The sequence below is a fragment of the Polyodon spathula genome, chromosome 24 (genome assembly GCF_017654505.1).
Source record: "Polyodon spathula isolate WHYD16114869_AA chromosome 24, ASM1765450v1, whole genome shotgun sequence".
NCBI lineage: Eukaryota > Metazoa > Chordata > Actinopteri > Acipenseriformes > Polyodontidae > Polyodon > Polyodon spathula.
Window position 1 is genome coordinate 1,084,782 of NC_054557.1, and position 24,519 is coordinate 1,109,300.

The following is a 24,519-nucleotide window of genomic DNA, read 5'->3' on the forward strand; positions in this document are numbered from 1 at the left end:
ATGGTAATGCACAGAGGATTAGTACATCAAGCTGTACAAAAAGTGCAAAATAAAACAGTACAACAAACTATAAATCAAAGGTGCCGTGAAAATGGCAGGCCTTGCAGCAGCCCCGATCACAGCGATCGCCATGCTTTTATACTGACGCTCTGCTGAGACACTCCCACCCGTCTGCTGGAACAGCTGACTGCTTTCAGCTGCTGCTCCACGCAGATGGGTAATCATCCCCAGCGAAGCGCCACAGCAGCTAAACAAGAAATTAAATTGTGAAAAAACTGCATGGGACACAGTAAATACAAATCTCTGCTTTGCATTGGAAAGGTTAAGTGGAACAGTTGAAAAGAAGCTTTATAAATTTGGGGACATCATCTACGCATATGGAAGTGAGAGGTTTGGAGTTGAAAAAAGGAAGGAAAAAGTACAAACTATTCCTGGAAAGTCTAGACAGCAGCAGGAGATTGAACGTTTAGTTAGAGAAAGGAGACAGCTGAGGAGGCAATGGAGAAGAGCAGAACAAAGTCAAAAGGAGGGACTCAATCTCTTACAAAGGGTTATAAAAGATAAGTTTGCAACATTGCTCAGAGCTGAGCGCCTACGGAAACGCTACAAAAAGAAGGAGCGTGCGAGAGCTAACTTTTATAAAGACCCATTCAAATTTGTAAAGAAGTTATTCACCAGTGAGAAAAATGGCACACTAAAAGCATCTAAGGTTGAGCTGGAGAGATATTTGGAGGAAACACATACAGATTCAAAAAGGCAGGAGTCTATGTCAATTCCTTCAGACATCCCACCTATCAGTCCACCAGAATACCAAATGGAGGACTGTGCACCTAAGTGGAAAGAAGTAGTGCAAGCTGTGAAAAAAGCAAGGGCTTCATGAAGTTCCGTACAGAGTGTACAAGAGTGCTTCAGGAGTTCTACGAATTCTGTGGAAATTGATGAAAGTGGCATGGGAAAAACCGTACAAAGAGTATGGTGCTGAGCAGGTGGAGTCTTTATACCTAAAGAAAAAGATTCTACAAGCATCAGTCAGTTTCGTCCTATTTCCCTATTAAACGTAGAAGGCAAGATTTTCTTCAGCATTATTGCTCAGAGATTGTCAACTTACCTATTAAAGAACTGCTTCATTGATACTTCAATACAAAAAGCGGGCATTCCAGGTTTCCCAGGATGCTTAGAACACATCAATGTGATCTGTTGACAAATTCAATCAGTTAAAAAGGAGAGGAAGGAGCTCCATGTGACATTCCTGGATTTGGCTAATGCATATGGTTCAGTGCCACATGAACTTCTTTGGGCAGCATTTGATTTTTTCAGTGTACCGATGATAATAACAAATTTAGTGAAAGGCTACTTTGGAGATTTGCAATTTAGTTTTTCAACTTCAGAATTCAGCACTACGTGGCAATGCCTAGAGGTTGGAATAATGGCATGATGCACCATTTCTCCACTGGCTTTTACCATGGCAATGGAAGTAATCATTAGGGCATCAAAATGGGTAGTAGGAGGAGAGCGCTTGGCTTCTGGAATGCGACTACCACCAATTTGAGCACATATGGATGACATGACAACCATGACAACAACAGTAGCCTGCACTAATCGGTTATTGGGCAAATTAACCAATAACATTGAATGGGCACGAATGCAATTCAAGCCCACTAAATCAAGGAGCATCTCTATAATTAAAGGTAAAGTAGTAGATAAAACATTCTTCATTAATGGTGAGGCAATACCAACAGTCTCTGAGAAGCAAGTGAAGAGTCTTGGGAGATGGTACGACGGGGATCTAAAGGACACAGTTCGTGTGGGAGAAGTTAGACAACAAGCAGTGGAAGGGTTGAAGAGCATAGACAGCTGCACTCTACCAGGCAAACTAAAACTCTGGTGCTTTCAGTGTGGTCTACTGACGAGGTTGCTGTGGCCAGTGACTGCGTACAAGGTTTCTTTGACAACAGTAGAGAAGCTGGAATCTTTAATCAGTTCATACATCAGGAAATGGTTGGGAGTTCCACGCTGCCTCAGCAGAGTGGGACTTTATGGTAAAGGAATACTGCAGGTACCAGTCTCCGTTCTAACTGAGGAATTTAAGTGCGCCAAGGTCAGACTGGAAATGACATTAGTAGAGTCATGCGACAAATGCGTAAGGGAGGCAGCACCTGTGTTGAAAACTGGAAGAAAGTGGGCAGCAAAGAAAGCTGTGGAAGATGCAAAGACTGCCCTTCGAATTGATGATATCATGGGGCGTTCAGCATGGAAGAGGGGGTCTTGGTCTCAGTTCAGCTCCTCCTACCCATGGCACAAGGCAGCCCCAGCTCAAAGGAGGAAGCTGGTAGTCAGCGAGGTGCAAAAGCAGGAGGAGAGGATGAGGTGTATAAAGGCCATTTCCCAGGCCAAGCAGGGAGAATGGATGAGATGGGAGAGTGTGGAACAACGCAAGATTGGCTGGCAAGACCTATGGTCAATGGAACAGAGCAGGATCAGTTTCCTCATCAGGTCAACATATGATGTTCTCCCATCACCACAGAACCTAAACCTCTGGGTAGGAGAGGATCCCTCATGTCCTTTGTGTTCATCACCTGCAACATTAAGGCACATTTTGACAGGATGTAAGGTGGCTCTTAGCCAAGGTCGGTTTACTTGGCGCCATGACCAGGTGCTGCGATGTTTGGCCTTAGCAATGGAAGACAAGCGTAACCTGACCAATAAGTTACCACCTGTTCCATCAAAACATTACACACAAAAGACAACATTCCTCCGCCGAGGAGAGCAACCACCAAGAAAAGGTGTTAAAACCAATCCTCACCCAGGACAACTGGAAGCTGCTAGAGACTGGAAAATGCTGGCAGATTTTGGTCAACGGCTTATTTTTCCACCTGAGATTGCCACCACTAACCTTCGACCAGATATTTTCTTGTGGTCTGGATCAGCATGCCTTGTTCACCTGGTAGAGTTAACAGTGCCATGGGAGGATGCTGTAGATGAAGCGTATGAGAGGAAGAAACTGCGGTATGCTCAACTAGCCGCTGAAGCGATACAGTGAGGATGGAGAGTCCAGGTTTACCCAGTGGAAGTGGGTTGTCGAGGATTAGTGGCACACTGTACAACCCGGTTTCTCAGAGATGTCGGATTCAGTGGCCAAGAGTTGCGTCGCACAGTGAAGAACTTATCTGAAGCAGCAGAGAGGAGCAGCAACTGGCTGTGGTTGAGACGGAAAGATTCTGGCTGGGGATCTCAAGCACAATAGAAAGAAAGAAACGGTGATGTACAGGTAAGTAAGCTGGGCTGAGTTGAGTGGGGGACGGAGGCGGGTGATGCTGGGACACCAGAATCACCGTCGAGCCCTCTTGAGGTGTCGTGGGCTAGTCGATGAAACACTGAGGATAGAAGGTGCCCACTTGAAGACCCCAGAGATGTACCCTACTTAGCTCAATCCAGACAGTTGTCATGCTGATGCGCTGGGGAGGCCGCACTGTGGTTGATCCCCGGAGCCAGCATTGCAGCCGTTGTGTGTGCTGATGCGCCAGGGAGGCAATAAGCTGATCCCTGGAGCCAGCATTACACTTCAGCCATTAACACCAGAGAGAAGGATATCTACATCATTATATGGAAGGAAATGCAAATGGATGGAGACATATATGTTGGTGCTTATCTTGGCGAGAGCCGAGTTCAAATCAGCATGAAGTTTTAACATCTACTCTCATGTAATGGAAATCAATCAATATATTAACAATTAACCCCAAAACATAAAATAAACTACATATTTCCCCATGTGCAGGGCTTACACTTTGCCACAACTCCTCATTAGGGAGTGCAGAAAAATCTGTTGCAATACGTTTCTCGTGAATCTGTTACAATACACTCCTCAGTAAGGCTGTGCACAGAAAATGCTCCTCATGGATCTGTTACAATACTCTTTTCAGTAGGGGTGTGCAGAGAACCCGCTCCTTGTGAATCTGTTACACTACACTGCTTAGTCAGGGAGTGCAGAGAACCCTCTCCTCGTGAAACTGTTAGAATACACTCTTCGTGAATCTGTTACAATTCACTCCTCAGTAGGGGTGTACAGAGAACCCACTCCTCATGAATTGTTTATTATATACTCCTAAATAGGAGTCTAGAGAAAAAATGCTTCTCTTGAATCTATTACAATATACTCCTGAGTAGGGGTGCGCAGAGAACCCAATCTTCATGAATCTCTTACAATATACTCAGTAGGGGGTGTGCAGAGAACACTCTCCTTGTGAATCTGTTACAATACACTCCTCAGTAGGGGTGTGCAAAAACCCACTCCTCATGAATCTGTTATTATACACTCCTTAGTAGGCTTCTACAGAAAACCCACTCCTCATGAATCTCTTACAAAACACTCCTCCGTAGGAGTGTGCAGAGAGCCCGCTCCTTGTGAATCTGTTACAATACATTCCTCAGTAAGGATGTACAGAGAACCCGCTCCTTGTGAATTTATACACTCCTGTGGCAAAGCGGTTGGTAAGGGGAACAGATGTCGCGGTGATGCGGTGCAGGAGTGATGAACAGACAACAGTGATTCAGTGAATAAGTGCTTTATTGCTCTTTTCCAGGTCTGGCGACCGTCAAAAATAATAAATCCCCGGCAATACACAACAATGTGTAAAGCACGGGGATAAGAAAACAAGGGCACAGTCCCGAACAAAAACAACGGTACGGTCACCAGTCCTGGGTGATCGAAAACGTGTAGGTGCTCAGTGCAGTGGTGCTCCGGATAGTGCTCTCCTTTCGACAGCTCCGGAGATGTGCGTTAACTGTCTATTAGTGCGACAAAGACAGACAATTACAGACAGACAGAAAATAACACACAGCACGTAAAACACTCTTCATAAATACTCTGAGAGCTCCTCTCTCAGTCCTTCTCTCCAAACGTTAACCCAAACGAAGGAGAAGATCAGCGTTACCATGGCCCCTATATGTAATCCCGCATGATATCGAGATAAACGGTTGCAGCTGCCTTATTACTTGCAGCTGCCTCTCGTTTACCTTTCAAATCAATATGGTCTTACAACAGAGTCACGCTCCTCTCCAGGCTGACCCACTTCCCTGACCCGGAAACGAACTGTCAGGCCAGCCCTTCCAGATACTTCTCCTCCCGTTCTTTAGCGCCCTCACAGGTCGGGAGGAAGATTCATCACCAGAACTCATCTTTCCGTCACAACTCCTCAGTAGGGAGTGCAGAAAACCACTATTCGAGATACTGCTACACTATGCTCCTCAGTAGTGGTGTGCACAGAACCCGCTATTCATGAATCTGTTACAATACCCTTCCTTTGCAAGGAAGAAAAAAAAAAGAAAAAATTACAATGGAGGAAAAGCTTGTGGTTCTGATTTCTGATTTTCTACAGTTGTATAATACAACATTAAGTAGGTTTGAAATCTGCCTTCATCAAACCGGAGCTCCTGTATCAGCTGATGATGTTCGCCGTACCTTTCTTTTTTTGAAGGTGTCATGGACCCACAGCGATCCTACATTTTTTTTTTGTTTCTCCGGTAGAGCAGGGCGGTCGCTATTATCTTTTTTTTCATTGTTCCAGGTATTGTGTTGTTAGATACACAGTACCACTGATTGTTACTGCTTTTACAGCCCCCCCCCCCCAAAGTTTGTTATGATGGGATGGCAGTAGTTGCATTTTTAATCATGTGTATAATGCTCAATAATATCAATGCATAATGATGCCTTTAACTCACACTGTCTTTGCCTATACACAGCAAACCAGACAAAACTCACAAAGAAAGAAATAAAATAAAATACTTTATTAAAAGCAACATGTTTTCATTTTATTTAAAACAACACAATTGCATTTTGGGTAATTGTGGAGGGGGGGGGGGATTATGATGGTGTGTGTGGGGGGTTAAAATTAGGTTTTAAATATATATATTATATATATATATATATATATATATATATATATATATATATATATATATATATATATATATATATATATATATAGCTTTATATCTTCTGTATAAAAACAGTTTTCCCTTCCCACTGGCATTTACTATTTGTTGCTTGTACATGCAGCCGTGACGTAACAACAGACCACCCACTGACCTCTGACTTTTCCCTGCTGCATTCGATGTGAACAATGGCCTGCGGCGACTGCAGAGCATCATTTAAGGAGGCGGCATGTGTGCCGCGTCCAGGGTGAACGGCTTTTTAGACCAGATTGCAAATCTGCAAGATGTATTTAGTTAGTATTATTTACTAGTTATTGTTGCCATTATTGTGATGGGGGGTGCTTGTGTAGAGTACATAGTAAAGTATGATGAGATCAATCAGATAAAGCAACACATATGCAAGCATACTATTTACTGAGTGTTATTTGGAGATTTTATGTAATTGTGATGGAGAGGTGCACAAACACACACATTTTCCCCAAACTTTGGAAAGTGATATTTGAGGTTTCTTTCATGAAAAAAATACATGGTCCATTTAACATCACACACAACTTGTGAGAAACAAAACAACCCAGACATCTTGTCAAGCATATCTTTGCTATGTCTTCTTAAAAGCTATTGCAAAGTGAATTAAAAGCAGAATTAGTTGTATGTGTGTACACCAGTACAAGCACTACTAGAACAAAATCACTACTAGAAAAAAAAAAAAACCTGTTCTCAAATTTAAAAAAGCAAGGAAAATGAAAAAGATTCCATTATTTTGGTTTAACTAAAATAAGGACAGGAAGACCACAAGAAACAACACAAACACACAGACACACACACAAAGACAAAAATGACAAGACAAAGAAAGATCCCACAAAAAGTCTGAAATCCAGCATAAACCATAAATTATAGTATTTTGTTTTTCTTGGAAATATGAAAATACAACAAATTGCACAGTCGAGCACACACACAAACTGAAAGACCAGCCTTGGAAAAGGCTGTTCCCCAATATCAACTTTATACTTTTTAAAGTATATTTTAATAAATGATATTCTTTTAGAACTTGTTTGGAAACCCCAAAGAGAAAGTATTACATCTCTGAAAAGAGTTTCGTCTGTCTGGCCCTCACTCAAACAACACAGAATGACACTTAGCTCTATCCTCCACTGTGTCACACAAGTACCTCCTCCTTCCCCTTTGGATTGGCTCTAGACTTAACATTGACAGCTAGGATCTAGGAGCTGATTACATTTTTTTTACATACATATTAATTTTTTCTATGAATAACAAGTAATAACAAAATGACTTGTGTATTACTCATACTCGAGAAGAATGGCCATACTCATTTGTGCCCATACTCAGGCACAGTCCTGTAGTTCCCTTTAGCTGTTTCCCCCTGTTATATTTCTAGGCTGACCAATTCAGGACCATGGATAGCGGTCACTGTCACAGACCACAGCTACTAAGATCCCTTGTCTAAAAATATTTTTTAAAAGATTCTTAAATACATGAATAAATATAAAAATATAACATAATAGAAGACAACTTTAGGCCTATATTCATTATTTTCTCAATATAAAACATTTTCATAAATTACATTTAACATGAATGTGTTCAAACTCAGTTTTCCAATGCCTTAGACAGATTGCCAGAATAGTTGGCTTCCCTCTAGTTTGAATTTATTTTGTGAACTGTAACTGAGACTATAATGTTGAGTAGCTCTCGGAACTAATTTTGACTAAAATATTGCTGGAAGCAAGTATCGTTAAGCTTTCGATTCTGCAACAAATGGTGATATTTCTTACCAATGGTCTTCTCCACTGAAGAATAGGGTTTTGCTTCTGGTTGCTATGAATATTTATAATGAATGACAGAACCTTGTGTTTAATCATTAGAGAACATAATCTATTAGACTGAATAAGTGTAATTGTAAAGTCACACAGTAAGAGTCATACTAATGTTTTGTTAAGTAAAGGGTTTGAGTAAAAGTGAAATCTCATTCTGAGAAATGGGTTAGATGGATAAGTGAAATGATAGTTTTCAAAAGGAGCTCTTTTCCCTTGGAAGGATTCAGGTACATTAGATAAAAGCGGGAGTCACATTTTTTCATGTTTATTTGAATTATAACCACAGTTAAACTGGTGAGAGAGGGATAGGCCTAGATTACCTAATGTATTTTATCGGCAGACATGAAAAGACTGAGGATCTCATGTTAAGAAAGCAGTAATTGAATTAAAAGGGGGTCTAATGACCATGTGTCAAGATGTAAGTGGTGCGGGTTAGGATTCAATGTCCACAACTGGGGATATATTTACAGAAAGTGTGTATTTTATTTACAAAATCCAATCCCCACTAACAACAATGATATTGGGGATTATCACTGAGCTTGAGGTCCCAAAAACAAGTGAAGTGGTTGTGCAGGTGCTCCAGGTGGTAGTGCTAGCTCTGTGGTGCTGTATCACGTTGCAGCGAAATGGTTGTGCAGGTGCTCCAGGTTAGTGCTGGCTCCGTGGTGCTGTATCAGGATACAGTGAAGTGGTTGTGCAGGTGCTCCAGGTAGTAGTGCTAGCTCTGTGGTGCTGTGTCAGGTTGCAGTGAAGTGGTTGTGCAGGTGCTCCAGGTGGTAGTGCTAGCTCTGTGGTGCTGGGTCAGGTTGCAGTGAAGTGGTTGTGCAGGTGCTCCAGGTCGTAGTGCTAGCTCTGTGGTGCTGTATCAGGATACAGTGAAGTGGTTGTGCAGGTGCTCCAGGTCGTAGTGCTAGCTCTGTGGTGCTGTGTCAGGTTGCAGTGAAGTGGTTGTGCAGGTGCTTCGGGTGATAGTGCTGTCTCCAGGATGCTGTATCAGGATACAGTGAAGTGGTTGTGCAGGTGCTCCAGGTGGCAGTGCTGGCTCTGTGGTGCTGTGTCAGGTTGCAGTGAAGTGGTTGTACAGGTGCTCCGGGTGGTAGTGCTAGCTTCATTGTTTCAGCTCCTGTGGTGTCCGTCTGCACAAAAATACAAAAACAACAATGCTCCGGCATTTTTATTGTTTCAGCGTAAGGGGCCGTACTCATGTAGCTGCGTCCACTTTGTACTGCCAAACTCCTACCCGTGATCAGCACGGCATCATGCTCTATCCAATCGCCATGTACAACACACCTGATAACAGCAGAGTTGTTTAGCAGTCCTTCAGCTACGCCCTTTCACCAAGATGGACGACTTCTGGGTTTTGTCCTAGTATCAAGTTGACCCATCCCCGTGAAGGTGTACCACCAACCTTACTTAGCGTTCTGCCTGGTCGGGAGGTAGATCTACAGCTCTGATTCATTCTCTTCCATTCACACCATGTTATAGAAAAACAAGGCACTGGACTAATCGCAGATTTAGACACTGCTAGTAATGTATTGTCCAAGAGGCCCAGAATGAGACCCAAAGTATTTCTAAAAGTATTTCTTGAACCTCTAAAACCCTGAGTCCAACTGGGAACTAGAGAACCCCAACAAATATCAGACATTTCCCGGTTATCTTGTTATATTTGTTGTAGTTGGAGGTGGTGGAATTATATTATGAACATTAGCAGGTTCTCTATTTTTACTGTCTCCTTATCTTTTCTTATTGCAATCATTCCAAGTGGTTTTTATTGCAATTACTCAAATATTGCTTATTATACAAGTTCAGGAGCAGCTCTTCAGTTCTAGTTGCTGTCATTGATGTATGCAACACAAGTTATATCAGCTCAAATGTCTTTATAAAAATAAGAGTCAGCAGTATCTAGTGATCTGCCATTTTAGATCCAGTTTCCTTTGGTTTTGCTGGCAATACACTGTTGTGCACTAGATGGTTATGGTTTTTGCTAATGTAAAAACACTCTGGCTGGTTCAGTCTGTGTTACCCTGTGTATGTGGCAGGCAACTAGAACTGAAGAGCAGCCTCTGAGCTCAGGGAAAAGCACCTCAACATAGACACTTAAACTAAAGAGCAGCTCCTGGACCCACAGTCAAAGCACCTCAACACAGACACTAGAACTGAAGAGCAGCCCAAGCTCAGAGAAAAGCACCTTTACATAGACACTAGAACTGAAGAGTAGCCACTGAGCTTAGGGTAAAGCACCTTAAGATAGACTTACCCAAAAAAAGTTAACAGTTAAAAAAAGAGAAATTTTAAACTACCGACTCTATCATCATGAATGTCCTGTCGGTGAAATGCAGAAAAAGGAATCTTAAATGAGCCACCATTCTCACACTCAGATCCCCATTCTAAATCCATAACCCATCAGACTGAGGAGGAGTTGGAGCTTTGTTACAGTATAGAGGGGTACAGATAGAGGGAGAGTTGAGGGCTCTGTTTCAATAAAGCATGATACAGATTGAGATTTTAAAATAATGCCATTATAATGCATTGTAGTTTCAGTTCTTTTAAGTGAGGCTTTTAAAATAAACACCCTTAATGTTCTTGAAATGAGTGAGATGTGACATGTTTGTTTCTTTCCAGAGGGCACAGCGCAGATGCAAAGGCCCCTTTGATTGAATGACAAAAAGGATCCAGCTGTGTGAACAGTAATGCTTTGCAGGGGTGATGTCAGACCAGAAGAAGGATGAAGAACAACAAAAGGTAGGGTGGTGAATCTGTGATGCTATGGCATCCAGGGTTTTATTGTAAATAATAATAATCATAAGAACATAAGAACATAAGAAAGTTTACAAACGAGAGGAGGCCATTCGGCCCATCTTGCTCGTTTGGTTGTTAGTAGCTTATTGATCCCAAAATCTCATCAAGCAGCTTCTTGAAGGATCCCAGGGTGTCAGCTTCAACAACATTACTGGGGAGTTGATTCCAGACCCTCACAATTCTCTGTGTAAAAAAGTGTCTCCTATTTTCTGTTCTGAATGCCCCTATTTCTAAACTCCATTTGTGACCCCTAGTCCTTGTTTCTTTTTTCAGGCTGAAAAAGTCCCTTGGGTCGACACTGTCAATACCTTTTAGAATTTTGAATGCTTGAATTAGGTTGCCACGTAGTCTTCTTTGTTCAAGACCGAACAGATTCAATTCTTTTAGCCTGTCTGCATATGACATGCCTTTTAAGCCCGGAATAATCACAAACAAAGGGTTTTAAACAAAACACACAAAACAGGACACCACACTTGAGGCCAAAATAAAAAGGTAGACAAAACTGACATCACTAAACAAGACAGTGGACGAACAGACAAACACTTCCAGCACGCTGTAGCAATTGTTATCTCAAAACCCCCAAAAACTCCTTCTCTCTCCAGTTCTCCACTCACGAACACACCATGCAGCTTTTATGCAGCTGTACTGAGACTCGATTGCTAATCATTCATTCAATTGGAGTCTCGGTACAACTGCACGTGAATTAATAAAAGTGCAGTTCCCCGTGCTCACATATTATTTTACTTGCACATGAAGTGCTGTGCAATCCTAGTGCCTAAATATAAAATATACATTTTAAACACTTGTGCTCGCAACCCATATTTATATCCTGTGTATTTTATACATAAACACCAACATTAAACACACTACATATAACAGAAAACACTTATAAACATAAAGGGGCAGGACACTCCGCCACAAGCTATCTTACAGAACAGAGGCAGGGATTCCACACTGCTTCAAGAGGATCAATGCGTGTTGTTTGTCCTGCCTGTGCAGAGCTCCACCTCAGGCAGTGACCTGCTGTAGTCTGTCATCATACCCCTTTATTATAACCAACTTAAGCATGTTTCAAACTAATTGCTTTGTTATTAGGATGCATAGACATGATGTAGGTCATTCTGGGACCTGACCCCTAAGCCTCCTCCACTCTGTGCCCAGCCTGGACCTGCTGTTGAATAATGCACCAGACTCATCACATTTCTAATGCATTGTCTCTTGATAGCCTGTGGTCCAAATGTCAGACTAGACATGCATTTTTTAATTAAGGGACTGAATTTGTCAAGGCAGTTCCATTATCTTTCTGTAAGTGTCAGATAACAGCATTTATTTAAAGCAACCTTTGAATTAGAAAGTCTCTTCTGTTCATTTGCAATCATGAAGGAAAGTTTCCTTTAGTTTTCACCCAGGTTCTGCAACAAGTTTTCAATAATACTCTGACTGAGAAAAATTGACTGTTGTTGTTGTCTTTTATGCAATGACTTGATTTAATACAAGGAAGAATGCAATTGCTTTTTAAATAATTCTTAACATGGTTGTAGCTGACAGATCGTTTCATTAATCTTACCTGTCATGCACATTCATACACTATATATGTCACAAGTGTGCAGTTATGGAAATAAAAAAAGGGTTCTAGCAAAGTTGTATTTTTATTTAGAAACATGACTTTTTGTAAAATAAAGTGCTCAGTTTGCTTTCCATGTATTTCAGGAAGTCTATTACTCTTTTACTTGCCTGGGCATTTCACCACAGCAGTGTCTTTGGGGTCATCTTATTTGCTGCAAAATATGTCAGTCCTTAGGGTGAGGAGCTGGTTGGTTACATACCCCTGAAGGGGTGGGGACAGGATTTTCTTGATATCTGGTTAAAGAAATGTTTCTATTCCTTACCATCAGAAAATCTGCTATACTTACTTCCTAGGCCATTTCACGCAGGCACATAGACAGGAATTTCAACTTTGTATGCAAAGCTGCTAAGGTGTTGCCCCCTGTTTATTTTGTATGCTCATTTTTTTGCTTCAACTTAACCCTAAAATAACCACAAATGCACGCAAAATAAAAGTTGTTTGCCTGTGGTGTATACTCTAATGAAATAGAATAGAAACCATAACATTACAATTAAACTACCCTTCAAAGCAATTACAGAACTACACCCACCCCTTGTTATATCACCCCTTGCTATAATGCAGATTCGGATATATCGTGGTCCTAGAGATGGCTCTCCATTTTTAGAGGTGAGTAGTTTTTCGAGATTTACGATTATACTGTATTTTCGTATTCTCGAAAAACTACTCACTTCTAAATCTTTTGTCGTCATTTTTGTATTACTTTAGTATAAATACATGTTAATTTGGATTCATATGTTGTTTTTTTCTGACTTTATGTGAACCAAAAGACACACATTTGCCCGTTTTCCCATTGGAAATAGTGATATTTTAAAATATCACTGTCCTGGTCACAAAAGCAAAGTTTGTGGGGAATAATAGCCATTTTCTATACTTTTGAGGCATGAGCAATTAGGAAATAACACTTACTACCCAGGAACAAAATTGTGTTACATAGTGTAGTCAAAAATAGAATAAAACGGCTACAAATTTTTAAACCACTGATTCCGGAAAAAGCGACACAGGCCAGCTTTCAGCACAAAGTGCAGGGGAACTAGCAGTAGCTTACACAGCACTTTTTAGGGAAAAAAGGGGCTCAATGTAACACAGAGTGGTCTCACCGTACCAATCATGAGAAGTGAAAGAGAATGAATCTCCCCTGCGTGACGGTTAAGTACCCTCGGGAGGCGGGACCGAGGGTATCACCGAAGGGAGAGAGCCTATTAGCAGTTTTGATAGAAAGAGCTCAGTGACACCTACCAATAGGCAGGAGTGTATCCCATAACAATCTTTTTGTGGCCATCTTCGAATTGAAAGGGAATCGGTTTTTCAGTTCATTATTTTTATTGTGAAAATTGTGAAAAATGTATCAGATTTTGTCCTGCCATTGAAGTCATTATTATTCAAAAAGTCAGTCTATTACTTTACATATTAATATCTGGTAATATATTTTCTTCTTTTTAATGTAATGTATTTTTAGTAAGTTTTGACTTTCTTGACACTCAAATTAACTGTGCTTGTCTTGCATAATTAAATGTCTTGCTTAATTAAGGACTGTTAACCAATAAAATGTAGGATGCGTTTTATGAAATATAAAAATTCCAATCTAAGAATACAAGTTAAGAACATAAGAACATAAGAAAGTTTACAAACGAGAGGAGGCCATTCGGCCCATCTTGCTTGTTTGGTTGTTAGTAGCTTATTGATCCCATAATCTCATCAAGCAGCTTCTTGAAGGATCCCAGGGTGTCAGCTTCAACAACATTACTGGGGAGTTGATTCCAGACCCTCACAATTCTCTGTGTAAAAAAGTGTCTCCTATTTTCTGTTCTGAATGCCCCTTTTTCTAAATTCCATTTGTGACCCCTGGTCCTTGTTTCTTTTTTCAGGCTGAAAAAGTCCCTTGGGTCGACACTGTCAATACCTTTTAGAATTTTGAATGCTTGAATTAGGTCGCCACGTAGTCTTCTTTGTTCAAGACTGAACAGATTCAATTCTTTTAGCCTGTCTGCATATGACATGCCTTTTAAGCCCGGAATAATTCTGGTCGCTCTTCTTTGCACTCTTTCTAGAGCAGCAATATCTTTTTTATAGCGAGGTGACCAGAACTGAACACAATATTCAAGATGAGGTCTTACTAGTGCATTGTACAGTTTTAACATTACTTCCCTTGATTTAAATTCAACACTTTTCACAATGTATCCGAGCATCTTGTTAGCCTTTTTTATAGCTTCCCCACATTGTCTAGATGAAGACATTTCTGAGTCAACAAAAACTCCTAGGTCTTTTTCATAGATTCCTTCTCCAATTTCAATATCTCCCATATGATATTTATAATGTACATTTTTATTTCCTGCGTGCAGTACCTTACACTTTTCTCTATTAAATGTCATTTGCCATGTGTCTGCCCAGTTCTGAATCTTGTCTAGATCATTTTGAATGACCTTTGCTGCTGCAACAGTGTTTGCCACTCCTCCTACTTTTGTGTCGTCTGCAAATTTAACAAGTTTGCTTACTATACCAGAATCTAAATCATTAATGTAGATTAGGAATAGCAGAGGACCTAATACTGATCCCTGTGGTACACCGCTGGTTACCACACTCCATTCTGAGGTTTTTCCTCTAATCAGTACTTTCTGTTTTCTACATGTTAACCACTCCCTAATCCATGTACATGTGTTTCCTTGAATCCCAACTGCGTTCAGTTTGAGAATTAATCTTTTGTGCGGGACTTTGTCAAAAGCTTTCTGGAAATCTAAATAAACCATGTCATATGCTTTGCAATTATCCATTATCGATGTTGCATCCTCAAAAAAATCAAGCAAGTTAGTTAGGAACGATCTCCCTTTCCTAAAACCATGTTGACTGTCTCCCAGTACCCTGTTACCATATAGGTAATTTTCCATTTTGGATCTTATTATAGTTTCCATAAGTTTGCATATAATAGAAGTCAGGCTTACTGGTCTGTAGTTACCTGGTTCAGTTTTGTTTCCCTTTTTGTGGATCGGTATTACGTTTGCAATTTTCCAGTCTGTCGGTACCACCCCTGTGTCAAGAGACTGCTGCATGATCTTGGTTAGCGGTTTGTAAATTACTTCTTTCATTTCTTTGAGTACTACTGGGAGGATCTCATCCGGCCCAGGGGATTTGTTTATTTTAAGAGCTCCTAGTCCCTTTAACACTTCTGCCTCAGTTATGCTAAAGTTATTTAAAACTGGATAGGAACTGGATGACATGTGGGGCATGTTGTCAGTATCTTCCTTTGTAAAAACTTGTGAAAAGTAATCATTTAATATATTTGCTATTTTTTTTTCTTCATCTACGATTTTGCCATTTGTATCTCTTAAACATTTAATCTCCTCTTTGAATGTTCTCTTGCTGTTGTAATATTGGAAAAACATTTTGGAATTGGTTTTAGCTCCCTTAGCAATGTTCATTTCTATTTCTCTCTTGGCCTTTCTAACTTCCTTTTTGACTTGCGTTTGCAGTTCTGTGTACTCTTTCTGCGTACTTTCTTTTTGGTCCTTTTTTAATGCTCTGTAAAGTGCCTTTTTTCGCTGAATATTTTTTTTAATTGATCTATTAAACCATTTTGGCAATTTAGTTTTACATTTAGATTTGTCTACTTTAGGGATGTAATTGTTTTGTGCCTCTAGTACTACATTTTTGAAGAACAACCATCCTTCTTCTGTGGGTGTTTTCTCTATTTTACTCCAATCTACTTCTGTTAGTCTCTGTTTCATACCTTCATAGTTTGCTTTTCTAAAATTGTAAACCTTAGCTTTAGTCATTTCTTTTGGGGATTTAAAAAACACTTCAAATGAGACCATGTTGTCTGAGTTTGCCAGTGGTGGTCTGAGTTTGCCAGTGGTTCTCTGACCTCTGTTTTAGTTATTCTATCTTCGTTATTTGAAAAGACTAAATCAAGGCATGCCTCCCCTCTAGTGGGTGCCTTCACAAATTGTGTTAGGAAGCAGTCATTTGTCATTTCCACCATTTCTATTTCATCCTTCGTGCTACCCACCGGGTTTTCCCATTTTATTTGGGGGAAGTTGAAATCCCCCATTAGTATGGCTTCTCCTTTGCTACACACATTTCTAATGTCATTGTATAACAGATTATTGTGCTCACCGTCTGAATCTGGCGGTCTATAGCATGCTCCTATTATTATGCCTTTTGAATTTTTGTCCGTTATTCTGACCCATATTGATTCGGTTTTATTTTCTTTGTCCAGGTTTAACACCTGGGCTTCAAGACTGTTTCTTATGTATAGCGCTACCCCTCCTCCTCTTCTGTCCTGCCTGTCTTTCCTATACAGTGTATACCCACAAATATTATATTCGTCCCCATCACTCTCAGACAACCACGTTTCTGTAACACCTATCACATCATAGTTACCTGTTAGTGCAGTAGCTTCAAGTTCTAGAATTTTGTTTCTGATACTTCTAGCATTTAGATAAATACATTTAATGGTTGTCTTACCTGAGTTGTTGTTCTTGTTTTGATGCGGTCTCCCTTCTGTTTTTTTGTTGATTTCTCCCCCCTTCCTTTCTAGTTTAAATGCTTCCGAACCTGCTCGAGGATCTTTTCTCCGAGTAGACTAGTTCCCTTGTTATTTAAATGCAGTCCATCCCGTCTATACAGATAGTCCTCATTGTAGAATGTGGTCCAATGATCAAGATAGGTGAAGCCTTCCCGTGTGCACCACGTCTTCAGCCATGCGTTTTGATTAATTATTTCCAGCTGTCCATATGGTCCTTTGCAAGGTGCGGGTAGTATACCAGAAAATACCACAGTTTTGGTTTTCTCTTTTAATTTCCTTCCTAGCTCTCTGAATTTGTTTTGCAGGGATTTTGGTCTGTCTCTTCCAATGTTGTTTGTACCGATGTGGACGACTACTACCGGGTCGTCTCCTGTTCGTTCTAGGAGCCTGTCCACGTTCTCAGTGATGTGCTTGACCGAGGCTCCCGGAAGGCAGCACACTGTTGTAGTAAGGGGGTCCAAACTGCGAATTGAACTTGCTGTGTTTCTCAATATGGAGTCCCCAACAATCATGACCTCCCTTCTTTTTGCTGTCTGGTCACCACTGTCAATAGGGTCCTGGATGTTGTTCCTTTCATTCTCTTGTTGTTGGTTCTGCTCATCAAAATTCTGAAGTGACTCAAATTTGTTGGTTGTTTTGATTTCTGGTGGTTGTGTTTGACGAAGTTTCTTTTTTTCCCTGCTTCTGCCTACCTGAACCCAGCTGTTCTGACCTTCTATCTCCCTGGTGGCTTTCAGTCTGTTCGGGGTGATGCAGACTTCCATGAATTGTGGGTGTGCCAGTTACTCAAGATCCTGTTGCTGTCTCACTTCTTCCAGCTCCATTTCTAGCATACTTACTAGTTTATGCAAATCCTGGATCGCGCGGCACTTTACGCACACTTGGTTTAGCTCCGCTGGGTTTTCTCGGATTTCCCACATCAAGCAGGTGTCACAGATTACTGGCTTGAAGACCATGTTGAGGTTTTTTTTTTTTTTTGAAGTTTAGTTTCTTCTGCAGCTGTCAACCTGCTTTCAGACTGCTTCGAAACTGCTCTGTACTTTTCCACGCCTGTACTTCTCCCACTCGCTGTCGCTTCCAATCGCTGTCGCTGGGAAGACTGCCTCGTTTAACTGCGTTGTTCTGCTGTGCTGTTGGCTCCTCCCCTCGCCCGTATCTCAAAACGGCGCTGAATTTGAATCAGCTGCTCCGAGTTTCAGCTTGTTTGTTATCAGAAAAACACACGCGGCTGTTTGACTTTGAGCTGCTGCTGTGTTTCCCCAATGTCCTCTGTTTTCTGATTAAAGCAATTCAAGATGCAATTTCTCCTTTCTGCTTCGAAACTGCTCTGTACTTTTCCACGCCTGTACTTCTCCCACTCGCTGTCGCTGCTCTATTAATGTTTCCCTTCCTAGGTCATTTCACCTCAGCAGTGTCTTCACAATCCAAATATCTTATTGGCTGCAAAGCAAGTCAATAATAAGGCAGGGGTGGAAATAAGGTACCTATTGTATAGCAGTTTCACCCACTCCAGGTTTTACTATGAGCTTGATTAGCCACGGTGTATAGGTAGTAAGCTCAGGTGTGTCTTATTAAACTCGCAGTAAAACCAGGAATGAATCCAATTGATATGCATGTGTTGGGAGTCTTGTTTCCATCTCTGGATAAGGCCCTGAAGGTATAGAGACAATTTCAGGCGTGTCCAGCAAACAAAGAGATTCCTTCAGCTTAGTGTATGATGTTTAAAATGAAGATACATGTTTGCTAAAGTTTTTCAAAAGTACACATTTGAGAGCTATATTGTGAATGGCATGGGAGATGAATGGAACTGCAGTGTACTGATAGCTACAATCACTTACTTACATTTCCTATCTCTGTGGATTTTACAATCAATTCCTGACATTCGCAGATAGCTTACTGTTAAAATCAGTCCAAGTGCTTCTGTGGAGCCAGCATGTCCTTTAGGGGGCAGTGTTCTGATACTTGTTCAGGTTTCCACTGTGAATACTAGTCTGAAATTAACACACACAAATATGTTGGTTTATTATGGTAACAGAGTTGTTTCTGGGGGTTTCGTACCATCTGTTGTCATTTCGCTGACATTTTTATTCAATCTAATAAGAGTTTAATATAGAGGTCTTCTAGAAGGGAGGCCTTGGAAGATACAGTTCAAGTTGAGATTGAAGGCAGTTGGTAGTTATGATGCAAATATTTATTCTTACAATCCACATTGTCCTCAGCCTTCCCTTAAAGCAACAGGGATTCAATTCAATACGGGTCTGTTGTGTGAATCGATGTTTGTGATCAGAGAGAGAGATCCTGTTTGTGAAATGAGTGCCTGTGCAGAGTGACGGGCAGACCGCTCAAGAGATTGAATCACTGCATGTGTCTGTGAAGGAGAGGGGGAGACCACTCAAGAGATTGAATCACTCCCTGCGTCTGAACCGGATTTCAAATTCAGGCCTTGCTGTGTATTTCATATGAAATATGTCGATTATCATGCGTACATTAATTATCACCATTATCAACATATATCGGATTCCCAAATATTGAAAAAACAACAAACAAAATATATTTACTTTATTTCCCTTAAAAGTCTTTAAATATACATTTCAGTATTATTCTATCATTTCTGAAATTGGAAAAAATACACTTTGTAAAACAGCTGTGACATCATTGTGTCTTTTACGCAAGCACATCTGACCAGCAATTGAAGTTAACTTATTGTATTAACCTTGGATTCAGTTTAATACCTACAGTAAATGCACAGTGTGAATACTGAAGCTTGATGAACTGCACTATTAACTTTTTAATCTCCTGGGTCATCTTCTAGATCAATAGAAATTATATTTAATATCATCAATGACTGCCATCTGATCATTAAGGGAACTCTATTAGCGTGTGATATGATTGGTGCTTGCTATTAGGTGTCACTTTTTTAAAAACAATTATGAACAGCAGTTCTGAATCCCTAATCAGTCATTAATATAATAATCCTAATGTATTAGGAGTGAAACCAATGGATGGTGATCTCAATACAAATATTAGTCAATCTCTTATAACTGCTTGTTGCATAGCAAATTGATCGTTTCTTTGCCTGTCTGCCACCTTGATTTCATTAAAAAAAAAAATCCAACGATTCCAGCATTTCTGTGCAGAAAGTCTTGTCAAGTGTGTATTTTTAAACTGAAGCAGTTACCTCACCTTCAAAGCTATAAATATACTTGCATTACTCCACTTTGCATTACTATCTATTTAAATACAGATACATATTTATGAAGACCTGTAATTCCATAGTTTTTACACAAACCCTGTTGCTTAGCAATCACCCCTTAAGGGTGCAAATCAGAAAATAATGCATACATACTTCTCACGTTGTGACTGAGGCTTTATCAAATGCATAGAAATCAGTCTAAGGGTTAAGCGGTATTTGAGAAAGTTATCTCTTTGGGCTGTCGTCATAGCAACAGGGTAATAAGTGGCTTCGCACATTTTCTTATTTTGCTATGCAAGTTGCTATGCCTGTCGCTATGCTACACAATGATTAAGAACCGAGAGATAGGAAGGTGTAAACTTTTTCTAATAATACAATGAACTTTAAAAAAAAGGCTGGCAAGCCTACAAGGTGGAAACTGATTATTTATAAATGGTGTTGCAGTTCAAGCCTCTTCATGTGTCCAGTTGCCATTCTCAACCTTCACAATACCCAGCTTTTGCAAGATGAAGTATTTCTCTTACATCTCCATAATCCACACCCGTGTCTTCTCAATGCTGAAACTGAAAGCCTATCTATCCAACACTCTGCCAAAGCTGTAATAGACTTATGGCTGTCAGTAAGCTGACAGTGTGAGAATGCAATTAAAAAGTCAAACAGAGTGCTTGGGTATATAGTCAAAAGTGTAGAATACAATAGGAGGCTGTGTGGTCCAGTGGTTAAAGTTTCCAAACAGTGCAAGAGAGTAGTGAAAATCAGCAGCCTGCACAAAACCCAACTATTGTTTCTCTTCACCAGATGCAAAATTGTCTGGGGAACTGGGGTACACAATGGATTCAACAATGAAACTTGTTTACTATATTTTACGGAGCTGTAGTCATTAGCATCAGCTCTTCGGAGCTCTTTGGGACGATGTGTCAGCTATTTACGATGTCTCTTTGGGAGGACGTGTCAACTGTGTATGATGACTCTTTGGGAGGACGTGTCAGCTGTGTACGATGACTCTTTGGGAGGACGTGGACGATGTCAGGACGTGTCAGTACGATGTCTCTTTGGGACGTGACGATGTCTCTTTGGGGGGACGTGTCAGCTGTGTATGATGACTCTTTGGGTCAGGACGTGTCAGCTGTGTACGATGTCTCTTTGGGGGGACGTGTCAGCTGTGTATGATGACTCTTTGGGAGGACGTGTCAGCTGTGTACGATGACTCTTTGGGAGGACGTGTCAGCTGTGTATGATGACTCTTTGGGAGGATGTGTCAGCTGTTTACGATGTCTCTTTGGGAGGACGTGTCAGCTGTGTATGATGACTCTTTGGGAGGACGTGTCAGCTATGATGTCTCTTTGGGAGGACGTGTCAGCTGTGTATGATGACTCTTTGGGAGGACGTGTCAGCTGTTTACGATGTCTCTTTGGGAGGATGTGTCAGCTATTTACGATGTCTCTTTGGGGGGACGTGTCAGCTGTGTATGATGACTCTTTGGGGGGACGTGTCAGCTGTGTACGATGACTCTTTGGGAGGACGTGTCAGCTGTGTATGATGACTCTTTGGGAGGATGTGTCAGCTGTTTACGATGTCTCTTTGGGAGGATGTGTCAGCTATTTACGATGTCTCTTTGGGGGGACGTGTCAGCTGTGTATGATGACTCTTTGGGAGGACGTGTCAGCTGTGTATGATGACTCTTTGGGAGGATGTGTCAGCTATTTACGATGTCTCTTTGGGGGGACGTGTCAGCTGTGTACGATGTCTCTTTGGGGGGACGTGTCAGATGTGTATGATGACTCTTTGGGAGGATGTGTCAGCTATTTACGATGTCTCTTTGGGGGGACGTGTCAGCTGTGTATGATGACTCTTTGGGAGGACGTGTCAGCTGTGTATGATGACTCTTTGGGAGGACGTGTCAGCTGTGTACGATGTCTCTTTGGGAGGACGTGTCAGCTGTGTACGATGTCTCTTTGGGGGGACGTGTCAGCTGTGTATGATGACTCTTTGGGAGGACGTGTCAGCTGTGTATGATGACTCTTTGGGAGGACGTGTCAGATGTATACGATGTCTCTTTGGGAGGACGTGTCAGATGTAGTACGATGTCTCTTTGGGGGGACGTGTCAGCTGTGTATGATGACTCTTTGGGAGGTCGTGTCAGCTGTGTGCAATGACTCTTTGGGAGGATGTGTTGGCTATAATAACAATAATAATCTTTATTTTTATATAGCGCCTTTCATAGTGGACCACCATCACAAAGCACTTTACATGATATGAGACTAAGGTGTGTAAACTATGCATCAGCTGCAGAGTCACTTACAACAACGTCTTACCCAAAAGATGGAGCACAAGGAGATTAAGTACTTGCTCAGGGTCACACAATGAGTCAAAGGCTGAGCTGGGATTTGAACTGGGGATCCCCTTTTTACAAGCCTGTTTCTTTAAATTTTTTTAATTGGCAGGGATGGGGTTAATTTCCCCTACCTGCCTGGGTTTATTATGGTCAGGTGGCTGGGGTTGATTAGTTGATTAGGTTAATTAACGATCAATCAGAGCCCAGCCACCTGACATAAAAGGAGGCCTCTGCTTCTCATTTGGGAGGAGGGAGTTGAGGAAGCAGGTTGGTAGTTTTTGGTTTGTGTGTATTTTTGAGATTTGTAAATCCAGCGAAGGCATTTCCCAGCCTGGAAACCTTTATTTTGTACATTTTTATTTTTGCTTTTTTTTTTGTGTTTAAATCCCTTTATTTTGCCATTGTGCACTTTTATTTTGTGTTATTTATAATAAAATTAGTATTTTTTTGAACTGCAGACTGCCTCTGGGCCTCTATCCACTCACCAACCTGCCACACAGGTATATTCTTTTTTTTATATTACTTTTAGAGAAAAAAAAACATTTTGGTTTTGCTGGTTTGTATGTACCAGTTGACACATGTTTACACTATAGTGTTCAATGGAAGTTTACACAACATAGTGTTCAATACCAGTTTACACAACACAACTCCTGGATGCAGGCACAGTCAGCTGGCAGACGTGTTCCTCCTCCATAGAGTATAGTGCAGCCGTCAAACCGGAAGTAGTGTTGCATTTTATTTTTATGTAATCTTAGAAACAATGATTTCGGTTTTATAGTTGTGTGTGTACATATACCTGTTTACACCTGTACACGGGTATATACATACCCATTTCTTTTGAAATGTGTATTTTATTATATTTTTGCACTGTTTGTAGTCATGCTGTATATGCGCTCATTATAAAAATAAAGCATTTTATGTTTAATTTTCCATTTAAATATGGTGTTTCTGTGATGCAAATGTTAGATGTGATGTTTTCAGTTGTATCCGATAGTGTGTCTTTCATTTTCATAATGAAGCAGTTTAAAAATGTTTGGGTTAAAGTGACCCGTGTGGCAGTTCTAGGTAGTTCGATAATCAGGGAGGTTCTAGCGTTAACCAATAAGCACAGGTCAGAAAGCAGGACCAGAGGACACAGTTAGAAGTTAAGTGGAGATAGACAGGAAAGAGGGTAGGAGACAGACTAAGGGCTACCTAGCCATATGGTTGATGCTGAATCCTTTAAGATCCAACTTGGCAAAGTTTTGAGATCAGTCACCAACCAGAACTGGGCCAATAGAACCAGATGAGTGCTGATGGGCTGAAGGGTTTCCTTTCGTTTGTAAGTTTTATGTTTCTTACTTCCCTGGTTTGTGAGGTTTAAAGTGAGGCAACTTTCGATTCTGTCTACTCTAAATTCTGGGGAGAGTCATCGCATTGTCTTATAGAATCTGCTGGTCTGTAACATTAGCACAGGAAGCTCACTGTTCAGCCAGTTCATGGTAGATTGTGAGTCACATCAACATACCAGGACGAATTCCTCCCTTTTCTTACGGCTTGTCTCTCTACCAAACCATAAACTTTCCTCGACAAACACAATTTTTACAAAGTCAATGAGGGATGCAACCAAAGTGTGCAGGTTGCACACTCGGGGGTGTCCTTGGAGAGAAGTCATTTCTTTGTGACTGTCTATTCGTTCATGCCTCCTCCCTCCGGAGGTGGTATTCACAGCTTACATTCTGCCTGGCTGACGACCCCAGTCACACAAATAGATGTCTGATTAATTAGTTTTGTGGTATGAAAAGTGCATGGAGTGTGAAGATGGTATGCATCACCACAGACTCACAACAATCAGGGATGTCTCTCAAACCTACAGATGTGTCTCTTGTAGACATAGGCCACATGCATGCTTACTTCCCTATAGCAGTGCTAGTCATCTCCTATTACAAATCACACAGGAGAAATCAACTAATCACTTTGTACTGTGTAGAGATGTCATCTTGTGCAGAAAACATAGGGCATAAAAAAGTAAAAAAAAAAAAAAAAAAGCAACTTTTTTTTCTGTTTATTTGCAGGTCCTCTGTATATTCTTTGTTTGGGATATTTCTTATAATATCTTAGTTTGAGCAGACAGAAAAATGTACAAGATAACTGTGTCTTAAGCACTAGAAACCAAAGAAGAGGGCTTTACTGCCTGGTAAGGCAAAGACGAGGACATTCAACATAAAGAGAACAGAGAGTAAAGCCCTCTAATGAGGGATCTATTGCTATTAGAAAATGGTTATGTTAAAAAATTACATTTAC